Source organism: Lampetra planeri, chromosome 41 (assembly GCF_965212315.1).
Source record: "Lampetra planeri chromosome 41, kcLamPlan1.2.h2, whole genome shotgun sequence".
NCBI lineage: Eukaryota > Metazoa > Chordata > Hyperoartia > Petromyzontiformes > Petromyzontidae > Lampetra > Lampetra planeri.
This window is the reverse complement of record NC_136147.1, coordinates 10129906-10146491: the sequence shown is the minus strand read 5'-3', so window position 1 is coordinate 10146491 and position 16586 is coordinate 10129906.

Sequence of the window (16586 nt, the reverse complement as noted above, 5' to 3'; positions counted from 1 at the left end):
TGTAGGGCATGAGCCCGTCATTCCCGGTGCACCTGTGGGTGGGACAGCCGGCAACACATCAGGCGAGAGCAGCGACGGACCCTCCGAGTCGGTCGACCCCCCACATGCTTGGCCCCGCGCGTGTGGAGTGGGCCCTCGCACCGCAACAAACGGTTTTAGCCTAGAGGGGTGTACAAACCACCGGCGCCTGCCCCATTTGATTCGAACGCACTGAGGCCTCAAAACCTCGACAACCTCGATGGGGCCCCGCCACGGGCGCACAAGTTTAGAGGAGGTCGCGAGTGGTACCTGGGGGACAGTGCAGCCATGCCCTGTCCCCCGGCTTCCACTGCAGCACGTGCGCGCGAGCCAGCCTGAGGCGCTCGTTCGCCTTTTGACGCCTGTCAGAATTTAGCCTCGCAGCATCCCGCGCCTCAGTCAGTTTGTCAAGGTTAAATTTAACGTGTTCATCCAATTTAATTTTACCCAGCGGCGCGGGGATCTGCAGCTGTGCCGGAACAGGTGGGTCGGGTTCGCGGCCATACATAAGAAAGAATGGTGAAAATCCCGTCGCAGCATGGGGAGCCAATCTGTATGCCGCTAGAACCCCTTGAATTTGTAAGTCCCAATCAGTCTGTGAGTCCGAGACTTGCTGCGACAACATAGACGAGATGGTGCGATGCAGACGCTCGACCATCCCGTCCGTTTGCGGGTGATAAGGAGAGGTTCGAATTTTTTTCGTTCCTAGGAGATCACAGACTTGTTTTAGGAGTTTCCCGGAAAAATTTCTACCCTGGTCGGTCAGCAACCGCTCCGGAGCACCTTTGTCCATGACATAACCCTGGACAAAGGCGTCGACGATGGCTGCTGCCGACTGATTTGGCAGGGGCCAGGCCATAGGCCAGCGCGTAAAATATTCGACCCCAGTAAGCAAATATCTGTTACCCCTGGGGGTGGCGGGGAATGGCCCCAGAATGTCCAGTGCGACCAGTTCATTTACTCGGGAGACCTGGATGGACTGCAAGGGCGGGTTCGACTCCCGTGCCGGTGGTTTGCGCTGCGCACACCGAGGGCATGCTGCCAACAGATCAGTGACATCCCTTGTCATGCCTGGCCAAAAAAAATTCAGCTGGAGCAAGGCGAGAGTTTTCTGGGTCCCCAGGTGGAGGAGGCGCTCATGCGCAGCCCACACCACCTTACCCCGTAATCCCGAAGGGACCACCAGCCGGTGACGGTGGGATTTGCTGTCCCAATGCATGAGCAACCCTGCGTGCATGCCCCAAGCGTCGGCCTCACCCGTCCCCCGCCCCCTCTCCCCGGCGCGACGACGCAACGCGAGGAGGGAGGTATCCTCCATTTGGAGGCGCCCCCATTCATTAACGGGCAACCCAAGCAGGGAATCTTTCCCCTGTTCCGCGATATCATTGGTGACCAATGTTTCGTCATTGGCGGCGGCCGCCAGGACCGGAACCATCATGTCCCCTGCCGGCTTGCAACGCCCAGACCCCAGGAGGCATGCGCATTCGGAGGCGGTTGGCATCCGTGACAGAGCGTCAGCGTTGGTGTGGCGAACGCCCTTACGGTAGGTGGTTTCGAAATCGAAATCCTGGAGGACCTCCAACCATCGGGACAATTGTCCCGATGGCTGTTGAACCTTCAGGGCGTACTGCAGTGCCGCATGATCTGTGCGGACGGTGAAATGCCGACCGTACAGATATGGGCGATACTGTTGGATGAAATAGACAATTGCCAACAGTTCCCTACGGGTGACACAATATCTTTGCTCCGCTGGAGACAACACCCGACTGCCGTACGCAACCACCCGTTCCACGCTGTCAACCACCTGGGAAAGCACACCTCCAATACCCGTGTTGCTCGCGTCGGTGTCGAGCAAAAACGGCCTAGAAAAATCTGGGTAAATCAGGGGAGGAGCCTTTACCAGGGCGTCCCGAAGGGAGCAGAAAGCAGCTTCCTCCTCCTGACCCCAGTGGAACCGAACCCCTTTAGATGTTAACGCGTGTAGGGGTTTGGCAATCGTTGCAAAATTAGCGACGAAGCGTCGGTAATATGATGCGAAGCCAATAAAACTCCTGACCTCTCCCACCGAGGTGGGAGTCGGCCAGGAGCTGACACACTGCGTTTTGGCGGGATCGGTAGCAATACCCGAGCGCCCTACGATGTGCCCCAAATAACGCACCGACTCGCGTAACAAATGGCATTTCTGGGGCTTAAATTTCAAATTAGCAGCCCGCATCTTTAGGAAAACCGCCCGCAACCTCTGGAGATGTTCATCAAAAGTTTTACCAAAGACAATAACGTCATCCAAATAAATCAGGCACGATTCCCATTGCAATCCAGCCAAAACCAATTCCATCAATCGCTGGAAAGTTGCCGGCGCTGAGTGTAAGCCCATCGGCAACCGGTTGAATTGGAACAGGCCGTGCGGTGTACGGAAAGCAGTTTTAGGCTTAGAATCATCGTCCAGAGGAAGCTGCCAGAATCCCGAAAGTAAATCTAGTGTGGAGAAGAATCGCGCTCCCGCCAAGGCGTCCAGCGATTCGTCCATCCGTGGGAGCGGGTATGCGTCGGCAACCGAAATTTTATTAAGGCGCCGAAAATCCACGCAAAACCGCAACGAGCCGTCCTGCTTTTTAACCAGGACGATCGGTGCTCCCCAAGGGCTGGTGGAGGGAGAAATGATGTCGGCGGCTAACATGTCATCAACAGCCGATTTGACATGGTCCTTTTCGGCGGGACTTAACCGAAACGGATTTTGGCGAATTGGCGCGCTGTCACCCGTGTCAATATGGTGACGCAGCAGGTGAGTGCAACCCAAATCATATTTATCCCGACTGAAAACGTCGGAAAATTCCCTCAGTAGCGTTCTAAGCTGTTGGCGCTCTGAATTTGTCAGGTCCGTCGATCCCGCACAAAGCGCGTCGAGCCACCCTTCATCGCTGTCCGAATGTGGGAGCATTCGGGAAGCAGTGCCAACATGGTTCGCGACAGGTTCCTCGCAGGGTACCGGCGTCGCGTGAGCGAGCACCGTCCCTTGAGGAACCACCACTGTCTGCGACCCCACTTCTGACACCAGATGAAGTACCGGTAAGTACGCTGGACACCCAGGTTGAGGCACACGTATCTTTATTACAAGTTGTCGGTACAGGACAGCACTAGAGGGGGTAGCGGCCCCCTCACCCGGATAACTGGGGATACACCCTAGCTAATCCTGACCTAACCCCAAGTCCTCCACTAACGGGCTAGGGGAGGCTAACTGGCCCGACACTGGTGAGTCGGGCTACGGTCTCCGGAGTCCCAGGGTACTGACCCTGGTTCACGGAACCACGCCTCTGGCTCGATCCTCCGCAGCCCTTACAAGGGCGGCGTCGAGGGGAGTCCAGGGCTTCTAACTAGCAGATCTTCCTTCTTCCTCCTTCGTTCCCAGACTCAGCCACGAGCTCTCTCTGTCCTCCCCCTTTATACCCCCCGTCAGGATCACAACCCCCCAGGCTGCCTGATGCGGACGTCGCTGCGGGCACCCCCCCCGTGTACTCCCGGAGCTCCGCCCACTGTGTTTATTCCCCGTTGGATCCCATGCACCTACAGCCCTCCCGTAACAACCCTACAGACGCAATGTTCTGGTGACAACAACGTGTACAGTTACACTCTAGAATATACTCGGGGGGGGCGGGGCGGAGAAACTAAACAAACGCAGTTTATTCCATCACATATTTAGTTTGATTAAGTCAGAATGTGTTTGTCATCTGCCGTGTACCTTCGATGTCTGTGTACCGTGTACAAGTCGCTCTCTCTCTCTGGTAGGCAACCACCTACCCCTGCTCTCGAGCTGCCTCCGGCTTGGCGAGCACTTGCAATGGCTGCGCCTTTACCTTTAGTTGAGACGCGACTGGAGCCTCGAGATGCCACGAACTGCCAAGCGTCGTCGTCTGCCCTCTGCTTGACCCGCACGGGGCAGCAACTCGGCCCACGACTCTCGGGAGACAACAGTCGTGGTCCTACTGAGATATGCTCTGTCCCCCCCGCCACCCCCAATAGCAAATGTGGAGTTTCCACGTTTTGCTCAGATCTGTCGGGAGATGAGCAACCAATAGACTCGATTCCTATTTGAGAGCATGAATCGCGCTGGTTGTTTCCCCGTGCGCCTAATCGAAACACATCCACTCGAATGTTTAGTTTCGCATAAATTATATTAGCGCTGTCCTCCTCCGTGCAAATTGCCTCTCTCACAATCGCCGATGGAGGAACCACAGACACGAACGGTAAGGGTGCCAGGCGGTGAAACGGCGCTACCGGCACTCGCTCTGCGGTTCTCTACATATTAATATGCTTTCAGCCAATTCGTGCAGTGTCTGTGTGTGGGAGGAAAGCGGAGCACCCGGAGGAAACCAACGCGTGCGAGGGGGCAACGCTCTATCGCCGTAGGCACAGGTGACAGTAGTCCACACTTTGCTGGATTGCATTCTTCATTTTGTAAACACGTCAGCTCTTTTCATACATACACAGACAAACGCATTTCGTTAAAACTGATTTTTGTGTGCGTTTAATTTTGTTTGCAGTTCCTTCCTCCCCTGCCCCTCCGATAAACACGGTTGGCTCCGTACGGTGCGAAACAAGTTAAACTTGCAGTACATTCTGCTGGGGAGCCAGAGTACGGCAGCACCTCACTGCCCACTGGAAGGGAGTTTCACAGCCCCATCCGTGTGAGATCCACCAACCCTGGCTGTTTACCCGCACAGTGCTGGGTTACAGAGGCAGCCACGTGCAGCCGGAGCAGCAGCGTGTTGGCGCGCTCAGCCAACCGGCTGCTGATGTGTGAGGGCCGTGCGTGCGGGGAGGCGATGACGATGATTTAGGGTCTCGGTGCCAGGGAGCTCAGCTCCAACCTGGAGAAGGGGAAATGACTTCAGTTCTTGTTTTTGTTATTTATAAGAAATCGTGAGAAACGCCAGTCGTTCATCGGGTGAGTCGGTCACGGATCCTGAGTCATTCCGCGAGGAACACGCAGGCAGCTCTGGTACTGATTAAGGGTGGCGGTGACGCACTGATTAATATTCATTCTTAAGGTCGTGACACACGCGTTAAGTTGCGTGTTTGTGCGCCTGGCGACTATTACCCAGGGCCACCCGTAGGTCGGCCTTAGCCTTAAATGAGTACCAGCACTGGGGAGACAAAGACGGCCGGGCGTGGTGTTGACCCACACCATGCCCCGTCCTCGCGCGCCGTGCCTATTTCAGACTCGGTGGTCACGTGGGAGAGAGAGGGGCTCTGTCGGTGACCGCTGCAGCTGCGTGCGTGGGGCCAGGGGAGAGCGTGGGGATCTCGCCGCCTTTGTCTTCCCCCTACCCTCTTCCCCCTCCCCCGCCCCCCGGAAATGAGCCACGAGACGGCTCCAGTTCGGCTCTCTTCTAGGGCTCGTGAAACGATTTCTGCTTCACATTCCCAGCAACAACCCCATGGACAACAACAACAACCGCCATTCGCCACTAAGTGGCGGTGACGTCACCACGACGCTTGTGCCAGGCCATGTGCACCTTGAGGCCACATGAAGTGTCGAACGCCCGCTGGCAGGAGGTAAGGGGGCAAACCCAGGTGCCACGGGTCGACTAACTGAGATGACCGAGATGACTGACTGATGCACCGCCTGTGCCCCCTACTGTGCCAACTTGCTGTGCTTTAGCCACCCGGCGCTCCGCTCGTTGTTGTGAGCGTCGCTCCTCCGCCCTCCGTTGTTGTTGGAGGGCAACTGCCTCCAACTGCAAAGTAGCATCCTTCACGAGCCTCCTCCACAGAGGCCGATCTTGACACCGCTGGTACCAGTCATCGGCAAGTCCACTCAGCTCCACGTCCTCCTGTACCACATCACTCCTTCTCTAGACCGTGCCGCGCCCGTTTAGCCCCCTTGATCCGGCCGAACAAAGGCCGTTTAGGCATGCGGTGGCTGGACATGCGGGCTACATGACCCAGCCAACGCAGCCTTGCCTGCCGGAGGAGCTCACCAATGGGATCTTTCCCAGATCTTTCAAGGATTTGTGAGCTCCTGACACAAACCAGCCGGGTTAAACCCAGGATGGATCGTAGGCAGACCAGCCTAAATGTTTCTAACCGGCGAAGATGCTCCATTAGGGGGGTCCACGTTTCGCAAGCGTAGAGAAGGGAGGGAATGACTGTGGCCGAGAAGACCTGAAGCTTCGTGCGGAGCGACAGACCAGGTAGCTTCCACACAGCGTTATGCAACCGATGACAAGATATTGCCGCTCGACTGATTTGGAGTGAGACCTCTGCTGTTAAACTGGAGCCGGCCATAAGCACACTGTCAAGGTATGGGAAACTCTCCACTCTCTCCACAACTGCCTCTTCACCGATTGGGAGTTGTGTGGGTGGAGTGTCCGATGATACAAAATACCCAGGCAGGTGCTTAGTTTTTGAGGGGGTTGATGGTAAGGCCCCACCTCTTAGTGGCACGCTCCAGTCTCAGCAGCAGCGTCTCCAACTCCTCCTCTGAATGAGCAGTCTTTTACCAAATCATCGGCATACATAACGTGTTTGACCAATAGGGAGCCATCCCTTGATCGCACCCGGGCATCGATCAGCCTCCCATTATATATGTACCAAATGGAAATTCCCCCGGTACAGCTATTGAAGGCTTCACGAACTACGTGGTCAAAATAGATCTTACATAATTTCGGAGCCAGAGGACATCCCTGTCGCGCCCAAGGTGTACAGGGAATGGCTCTGACTCCCGGCCACGTAGTTTTACCCGGGCCCGCTCACCATCATGAAGGTCCTTAATGATCGTGAGCAGAGGGTCAGGGACTCCGAAAGCACGAAGAACAACGCAGAGCCCAGGCCTACTGATGGTATCATAGGCCTTGGCCAGGTCAATAAAGCAGAGATGTAGGTCGTTGGAATTCCCTACACCTCTGCTGTAGCAGACCGACAGAAAATGGCATCTGTGCAGAACTGCCCTTTCCTGAAACCGCATTGGGGCTCCGCATACCTCTCCTCAGCGTGCCTAGCAAGGCGATGTTGAGTAATCCTTGCCAGGACCTTTCCCAGCACACTGAGGAGTGAGATGCCCCTGTAGTTGTTACAGTCTGTGCGGTCCCCCTTTTTAAAGAGGGGGACCACCAGGGCATCCTTGCAATCCTGCGGAACCCGTCCAGTGGTCCAGACTGTTGTTATGACGTCATATAGGGCAGTCTGTGCACAATCGCCACCCTCCCTCAGCATTTCGCTTGGGAGATCATCTCTGCCCGGTGACTTTCCTGGTCTCAGACTCCGGATCGCCTTCAATACTTCCTCAACAGATGGCACCTCAGCCAGCCACTCACAAGGGGTGACTTCTTCCAATATTTGAGGCACCGCAGCCTCAGCAGGCTCATCCCCACTTTGTGCCATGATGTTTTTTTCTGGCTGAGGGATTTCCCCTCCCCCAGGACCTCACAGAAATGCTCAGCAAATCTGCAAACCTGTTCCTGAGGTGTTCGTGACTGCAAGGATTCATACCGTTAGGTTTTTTCGGTAAAGTCACGTAGGTGACTTTACCGAAAAAACCTAATAGTACTGTTCCTGAGGGTCGGAGATTGGATCACCACCGCCTCCACCTGCACCGCCACCATCACCACCAACAACAACAACGCATCTAAAGTAGCGCCATTGCTGCCTCCACCACCCCCCTGTAGCCTTCACAGACTGGTGGGGCAAGTGCTGCTAGAGATTTATCTATCAGGGGCACTCAGATGTTGGCCGTGAGCGGGACTCGAACTCGGCTCGCCGGGTTTGGAGCGCAGTGCGCTAACCACTGCGCCATCGCTCCCCATTGCAACATTTCCATTACGATAAGCAACATCAATATCACCACCACCAAAAAAATCACTACCACCACCACATCCTTAACAAAGACAATGTTGCCCCATATAGCCTTTACAGACTTGTGGGGACAAGTGCTGTTAACGAGCACCTATGAAGGCTGGCACGGGGTTGGTGGCCAGAATCACACCCGGCCGCCTTTGTCTCGCCAGCGCTGATGTTTACACAGCGCATCAAAAACACCACCACCAAAACTACCTCCACAATCTTCTCCTATCGTCGCCCCCATGACCACCACCTCCACGTGTGTATTAGTGCCTGTATGTAAACGAGTGTGCATGTGGGTGTCTGTGTGTGGGGAGCGGTGGCGCAGTGGTTAGCACTACACTGAGCTACGATACCCGGTGGCCCGTGTTCGATTCGCGCTCACGGTCAAAATCAGTGACGATTATCTGAACTGGTCCTGGGCCTCCCCTAGGTCGACTCTGCCTCAAATTGGTACCTGGTAAGATGTGTAAACTGTTTAACTCGGGAGAAAAATCCGGTCGGGCGCGGGTCTGGCTACCCACCCGCTCGTGTGCCGTACGGGCCTTCATAGGTGATGCTCGCTCACAGCACTTGCCCCAGCAGTCTGTTAAAGGCTATCCAGGTGTTCTTGGTCTTTGCCGTGTAACTATGCGCACATTTACCCGACACGCAATCTGCTACTAAAGCCGCGCGGCTCTTTGAATCATCTTATGAAAGCGAACACAGGAACACACAGGTTGTGGTTGTGGTGACCGTGGGAGTGGGTGGGGGCGGTGGGTCTATGGGTGGCACTGCCCCACGCATACAGGCCCCGTGTTTGTGTGCCCACAATAGACAGCGACACCAACCCCCGCCTCTCGACCGTGGCCGCGATGATCCCCGCCGTCAGGGTTGCGGCGGTTAAGAAGCCCGCCACCGCCTACAATGGGCGACCCACATTTGACGTTCCGCTTTTTTTTTTCAGACCGCAAGGGAGGAATACGAGTGCTGTTGTTAGCGAGCTCTGTTATTAGCGAGCGCCTATTGAGGCCGCGGCGGCTCACAATGATGTGAATGGCGTGGCCCAGGACCACGCCCGGCCGCCTTTGTGACTTGAAAGTTGATGATCCGTATTTGTTTTTTGTGGGGTTAGGCCGCCGTGATAGTCGTGTTATCGTCGTGTTATGCCAACAATTCTTGTAATTTGCCCTTCACCACCCGACCGGATCGTCTAGTTTACAAATCTGTTATTATTGTTTACACGTAGCAAATGTATTGATCACTCACCACCCCACAGAGGGCCACTCACCGCCCCATAGGGGCCACTCACCACCCCACAGAGGCCACTCGCCGCCCCACAGGGGGCCACTCACCACCCCACAGGGGCCACTCACCGCCCCACAGGGGCCACTCACCACCCCACAGAGGGCCACTCACCACCCCACAGGGGCCACTCACCACCCCACAGAGGGCCACTCACCACCCCACAGAGGCCACTCACCGCCCCACAGGGGCCACTCACCGCCCCACGGAGGGCCACTCACCGCCCCACAGAGGCCACTCACCACCCCACAGGGGCCACTCACCACCCCACAGAGGCCACTCACCACCCCACAGAGGCCACTCGCCGCCCCACAGGGGGCCACTCACCACCCCACAGAGGGCCACTCACCACCCCACAGAGGCCACTCACCGCCCCACAGAGGGCCACTCACCGCCCCACAGAGGGCCACTCACCACCCCACAGAGGCCACTCACCACCCCACAGAGGCCACTCACCGCCCCACAGAGGGCCACTCACCACCCCACAGAGGCCACTCACCGCCCCACAGGGGCCACTCACCACCCCACAGAGGCCACTCAGCACCCCACAGGGGCCACTCACCACCCCACAGAGGCCACTCACCACCGCACAGGGGCCACTCACCACCCCACAGGGGCCACTCACCACCCCACAGAGGCCACTCACCACCCCACAGAGGCCACTCACCGCCCCACAGAGGCCACTCACCGCCCCACAGGGGCCACTCACCGCCCACAGAGGGCCACTCACCACCCCACAGAGGCCACACACCGCCCCACAGAGGGCCACTCACCACCCCACAGAGGCCACTCACCGCCCCACAGAGGGCCACTCACCACCCCACAAAGGCCACTCACCGCCCCACAGAGGGCCACTCACCACCCCACAGAGGCCACTCGCCGCCCCACAGGGGGCCACTCACCACCCCACAGAGGCCACTCACCGCCCCACAGAGGCCACTCACCGCCCCACAGAGCGCCACTCACCACCCCACAGGGGCCACTCACCGCCCCACAGGGGCCACTCACCGCCCCACAGAGGGCCACTCACCACCCCACAGAGGCCACTCACCGCCCCACAGAGGGCCACTCACCACCCCACAGAGGCCACTCACCGCCCCACAGGGGCCACTCACCACCCCACAGAGGCCACTCAGCACCCCACAGGGGCCACTCACCACCCCACAGAGGCCACTCACCACCGCACAGGGGCCACTCACCACCCCATAGGGGCCACTCACCACCCCACAGAGGCCACTCACCACCCCACAGAGGCCACTCACCGCCCCACAGAGGCCACTCACCGCCCCACAGGGGCCACTCACCGCCCACAGAGGGCCACTCACCACCCCACAGAGGCCACTCACCGCCCCACAGAGGGCCACTCACCACCCCACAGAGGCCACTCACCGCCCCACAGGGGCCACTCACCGCCGCACAGAGGGCCACTCACCACCCCACAGAGGCCACTCACCGCCCCACAGGGGCCACTCACCACCCCACAGAGGGCCACTCACCACCCCACAAAGGCCACTCACCGCCCCACAGAGGGCCACTCACCACCCCACAGAGGCCACTCGCCGCCCCACAGGGGGCCACTCACCACCCCACAGAGGCCACTCACCGCCCCACAGAGGCCACTCACCGCCCCACAGAGCGCCACTCACCACCCCACAGGGGCCACTCACCGCCCCACGGAGGGCCACTCACCGCCCCACAGGGGCCACTCACCGCCCCACAGAGGGCCACTCACCATCCCACAGAGGCCACTCACCGCCCCACAGGGGCCACTCACCACCCCACAGGGGCCACTCCCCACCCCACAGAGGCCACTCACCACCCCACAGAGGCCACTCACCACCCCACAGAGGCCACTCACCACCCCACAGAGGCCACTCACCACCCCACAGAGGCCACTCACCACCCCACAGAGGCCACTCACCACCCCACAGAGGCCACTCACCACCCCACAGGGGCCACTCACCACCCCACAGGGGCCACTCACCACCCCACAGAGGCCACTCACCACCCCACAGGGGCCACTCACCATCCCACAGGGGCCACTCACCGCCCCACAGGGGCCACTCACCGCCCCACAGAGGCCACTCACCATCCCACAGGGGCCACTCACCACCCCACAGAGGCCACTCACCACCCCACAGAGGCCACTCACCGCCCACAGGGGCCACTCACCGCCCCACAGAGGCCATTCACCATCCCACAGGGGCCACTCACCGCCCCACAGAGGGCCACTCACCACCCCACAGAGGCCACTCACCACCCCACAGAGGCCACGCACCGCCCCACAGGGGCCACTCACCACCCCACAGGGGCCACTCACCGCCCCACAGGGGCCACTCACCACCCCACAGAGGCCACTCACCACCCCACAGAGGCCACTCACCGCCCCACAGGGGCCACTCACCACCCCACAGGGGCCACTCACCGCCCCACAGAGGCCACTCACCACCCCACAGAGGCCACTCACCACCCCACAGAGGCCACTCACCACCCCACAGGGGCCACTCACCACCCCACAGGGGCCACTCACCGCCCCACAGAGGCCACTCACCGCCCCACAGAGGCCACTCACCACCCCACAGAGGCCACTCACCACCCCACAGAGGCCACTCACCACCCCACAGGGGCAACTCACCGCCCCACAGAGGGCCACTCACCACCCCAAAGAGGCCACTCACCGCCCCACAGAGGCCACTCACCACCCCACAGAGGCCACTCACCACCCCACAGAGGCCACTCACCACCCCACAGAGGCCACTCACCACCCCACAGAGGCCACTCACCACCCCACAGAGGCCACTCACCACCCCACAGAGGCCACTCACCGCTCCACAGGGGCCACTCACCGCTCCACAGAGGGCCACTCACCACCCCACAGAGGCCACTCACCGCTCCACAGAGGGCCACTCACCACCCCACAGGGGCCACTCACCGCTCCACAGGGGCCACTCACCACCCCACAGGGGCCACTCACGACCCCACAGGGGCCACTCACCACCCCACAGGGGCCACTCACCACCCCACAGGGGCCACTCACCGCCCCACAGGGGCCACTCACCGCTCCACAGAGGGCCACTCACCACCCCACAGAGGCCACTCACCGCTCCACAGAGGGCCACTCACCGCTCCGCAGGGGCCACTCACCGCTCCACAGGGGCCACTCACCGCTCCACAGAGGGCCACTCACCGCTTCACAGAGGGCCACTCACCGCTCCACAGAGGGCCACTCACCGCTCCACAGGGGCCACTCACCGCTCCACAGAGGGCTTTCATTCCTTGCGCCAAGGGCCCAACCGCCTGCCCTTTGCGGTCCCAGTGGAAAGTTCGTCACCACCACAAAGCCCTGGCGGTAACAATTAAATCCACAAGAACAAAAAACATTTCCACAATGGAAAGAAGAATCGAGGTGCAGTAAAAGGCAGGGAGACCTTTGTAGCTGTACCGCGCAGAGCTCGAGGCAGAGCTCGCTCGCGATTGAAGCGATGAGCTATGCGAACCGCACCTGGGCAGCGGCCAGTCAATAATAGATTCACGAGACAAAGATCCTCCGGAGAGTCTTAGCAGACTGTGCTGGGGAAAGTTGCTGTTGGCGAGAAGCAGCCATGAAGGCCGGCAGGGGCGCACGAGGCGGTGGGTGGCCAGCATCACGCACGAACCGCCTTTGTCTTTAAATATATTCACTCTCGCGCGCACACGCGCAGGTACCGAGCGAGCTACTGCTTCAGCAACCAGCCTGCCACCGCCTTCTATCGCCTTGAGGATCGTCATCGTAATCTTAATCGTCCCGCGTGTTCCCTCTGGAAAGCCCCACTGAGTCTCAAGACTCTTTTTCAGGAGGCTTCTGCCCAGCAGCGCAACGAGTGTGGGAGCAGGCAGAATCAGGAGGTGCATTGCACCCCCCCCCCCACGGTGGACAAAGCGAAAAGTCGGGGCACCCTTGACAACCACCATGAGATTTGTTTTCAACAACAGTGTAAAAAGAACAAAAGCGTATGTAACGACGTGATTAGGCAAGATGAGCCGTGATATATAATAACCTGGGTGTGACCGTGCGAGACAAATCAAATATTGGGGCCCCACCTTACCGATTGCCTTCAGCTGATAGTGTCGTCACTACTCCACTGGTTTTGCCAAGTTGTTGCAGTAGCATTCATTCTTGATAGTATTTATGTATGTTGCACTTTTTTCGCACCGTACGTAGCCAATCGTGCTAATTTTCTAATAATCAATCTGCAGGTGTTGTTTGAGCCATTGGGGTGTTTGGCGAATGCGTGCGTGTGTGCGTTGCTAGCTATGGGAGATAACCAGAGAACCCGGAGGGAGCCCATGTCTAACAGGAGAACATGCAAGCGTCACGCAGAGAGGCGCCTAGGTTGGGAATCGCACCCAGCGCTTCTTGACATCAGGCGAGAGTTGTTACCACTGCGCCACCCTGCCACCCTACATTCCACGGAAGCGATATTACAGTCATTACTCGGTGCACGAATGCTGAGGAATATCCACAAGTATTTGGCACGGGACGTGAAGCAATTTAAACTAAAGTATTTTACTAAAACAGTTTTATTATTTTACCAGGTGAGGCCCACTGAGCTATATATTGACCTGGCCGCACACGATAGCTCAAGGAAGTGGCTTATCGTGTGGAAATGTAGAGCAGCCACATACTCGAAAAGCGTGTTTCTAAATGTGGAGGACCCGGAGAAAAATCCACGCGACCACGGGTAAGAGAGAAACACACACAAACTCAAAATATACAGGTGACAGGGTTGGGATCGATCCCACGACCTCCTGTACACCAGGCGAGCCAGTGCAGGATTAAGCTCGTGCGGGGCCTGTAGAATGTTATTAAGAGGCCCTAAATAAAAACACACGCGAAAATATTAATACACAAACCTTTTTATACTTGCATAGTAAATTGTATTTTTTCATTTGCTATACAGCCAAATAATACGACAAATCGCTAACCATAAACACCCAATCGTTCATAAAAGTTGAATACCAGTATAGTACTATAGTAATAGAGCAAGTGCAGAATCACTGAACCGGAATTGATAGCTTGAAAGCTTTTAGCGTGGGCCCTTGAAAGTGTAGGGCCCGTAGCTATTCCATATGTAGTTGCTACTCCATATGTAGCAGGGACGTGCGGTCAGGGGAGGCAGAAACTCACCTGCCATACTCCAATGAAAATAGCTGTTATGAAAAGTAAAAAAAAAGAATAATCAAATGAGATAAATATTAAGATTTTCCCACTGATCTGTGTTATAAATGTAATTTCTGTATGATTCCAATCATTGTTATAGTCAAAATCGTCAAACTTGCGGAGCTCCGCTGCATATACAGGAAGAGACGAGAGGTGAGGCAGCGATGAGCTCAGCCTCCCCTGATTGCGCAACCCCTCAGTAACTGGATGGAGCGCGGGCAATAAGCGCGTGCCTGTTACTATTTCAGTATGTCACCAATGTGATGTTTGTAGACCCCTTCATTTCATGTCCTCGCCTTCCATACTCCAGGTAACTTATTTCACGTATGTGTATAAAGATATTTTCGATTTAAAGCTTTTGTGACTGCAGGGATTCATCTTCTTGGTTCTTTCGGTAAAGTCACGTAGAAGGGAAGTAACAAAATAAGAAAAATAAAACATAATAAAATAATTCTTACGACGTTTCGGCCACAACGCAAGCAGCCATCCTCAGGTGAAGACCATAAATAATTCGTGAGAATTATTTTATTATGTTTTATTTTTATTATTTTATTACTTCCCTTCTACGTGACTTTATACATCTTCTTGGTTCTTTCGGTAAAGTCACGTAGAAGGGAAGTAACAAAATAATAAAAATAAAACAAAATAAAATCATTCTTACGACGTTTCGGCCACAACGCAAGCAGCCATCCTCAGGTGAAGACCATAAATAATTCGTGAGAATTATTGTATTGTTTTATTTTTATTATTGTATTATTTCCCTTCTACGTGACTTTATACATCTTCTTGGTTCTTTCGGTAAAGTCACGTAGAAGGGAAGTAACAAAATAATAAAAATAAAACATAATAAAATAATTCTCACGACGTTTCGGCCACAACGCAAGCAGCCGTCCCCAGGTGAAAACCAGGTCTGTCGAGGCGACAGCGTCTGAATGAAACAGCACCATACTTGGAGCATATATTTAAGCTGGGTTGGACGGGGGGGGGGAAAGGGCGCCTTGACAAAATAATTTGCATATCGAGAGGAATTCAGCATATTTATGGGAAATGCGGGTATGTGATTAGTACTACTTATGCCCGTGCATTATGCAGGATTAGCAGCATCAAAGGGAGGGGATATGGGAAATGCAGGTATGTGATTAGTACTACTTATGCCCGCCCGTGCATTATGCAGGATTAGCAGCATCAAAGGGAGGGGATATGGGAAATGCAGGTATGTGATTAGTACTACTTATGCCCGTGCATTATGCAGGATTAGCAGCATCAAAGGGAGGGGGTAGGGGTAGCATTAATAAAGGGAAGGAGTGATAATAGTATGTAGCTGCAGTAACTAAAACCACCACATAAACAACTAAAGTATAAACTACATAGTATCATCAGTATACTAAATATACTCTACAATAAGCTGAATTACTAACAGTAAGTAATACATTACAATTCTACGTCGTAAAAAATATTATATGCTTCCATCTAAACTTTATTCTCTTACATCACACGAGTCTACACCGTACTATATACTGCCATAGACAAACCCAACATTAAATTATATACTGTATTGCTATAAACCTTATACATTGTAATATTACACTATGTATTATTCTACCCACCCTAATGTATATCACACTGCTGTATATTCACTATACAATTACGATACTATAAATTAATTTGTACATTGTATTAAGCATATAAATTTTATACTATTTGTTATTATACACTGTACCATTGACCGTCGTGTGAAAGATACTAAGAGGAAGCACCGAAATATGTCAATGGGAGAGTAGTGGAAGGAAACTTGCAGCGGAGCAAAGAATCCATTCCCTGCGGAGAATACAATGCCAGTGAGTGGAACGCGGTCTGAAAGTCACCGTAAACGTGAACACAATCAGTTAAGATCCGAAATGGTTTATTACATCCTTCCAATGATTGCTAAGCCAGAATCCATCTTCTCGGTTGAAATTGTCTCTGTGTTTGTATATGTGGATCGCCTCATGAACGAATCTCTCATGGTAGCCAGATGGCTTGCAGAGAACCTGTCTTGGAGAAGTCAATATCATGTGAGCACACTGAATTGTAACAGTGATCTGCCACGGCTGAGGTTTTTGTCCTACCGTGTGTCAAGTCTGCTTTATGTTCACGGATGCGGTCCGAGACATGTCGTTTGGTTTCTCCAATGTAACTGCTACCACAGAGGCAACTTAATTTGTATGTATAAATATATTTAGGCTCGCTGGTCTCGTCATGAAACTGC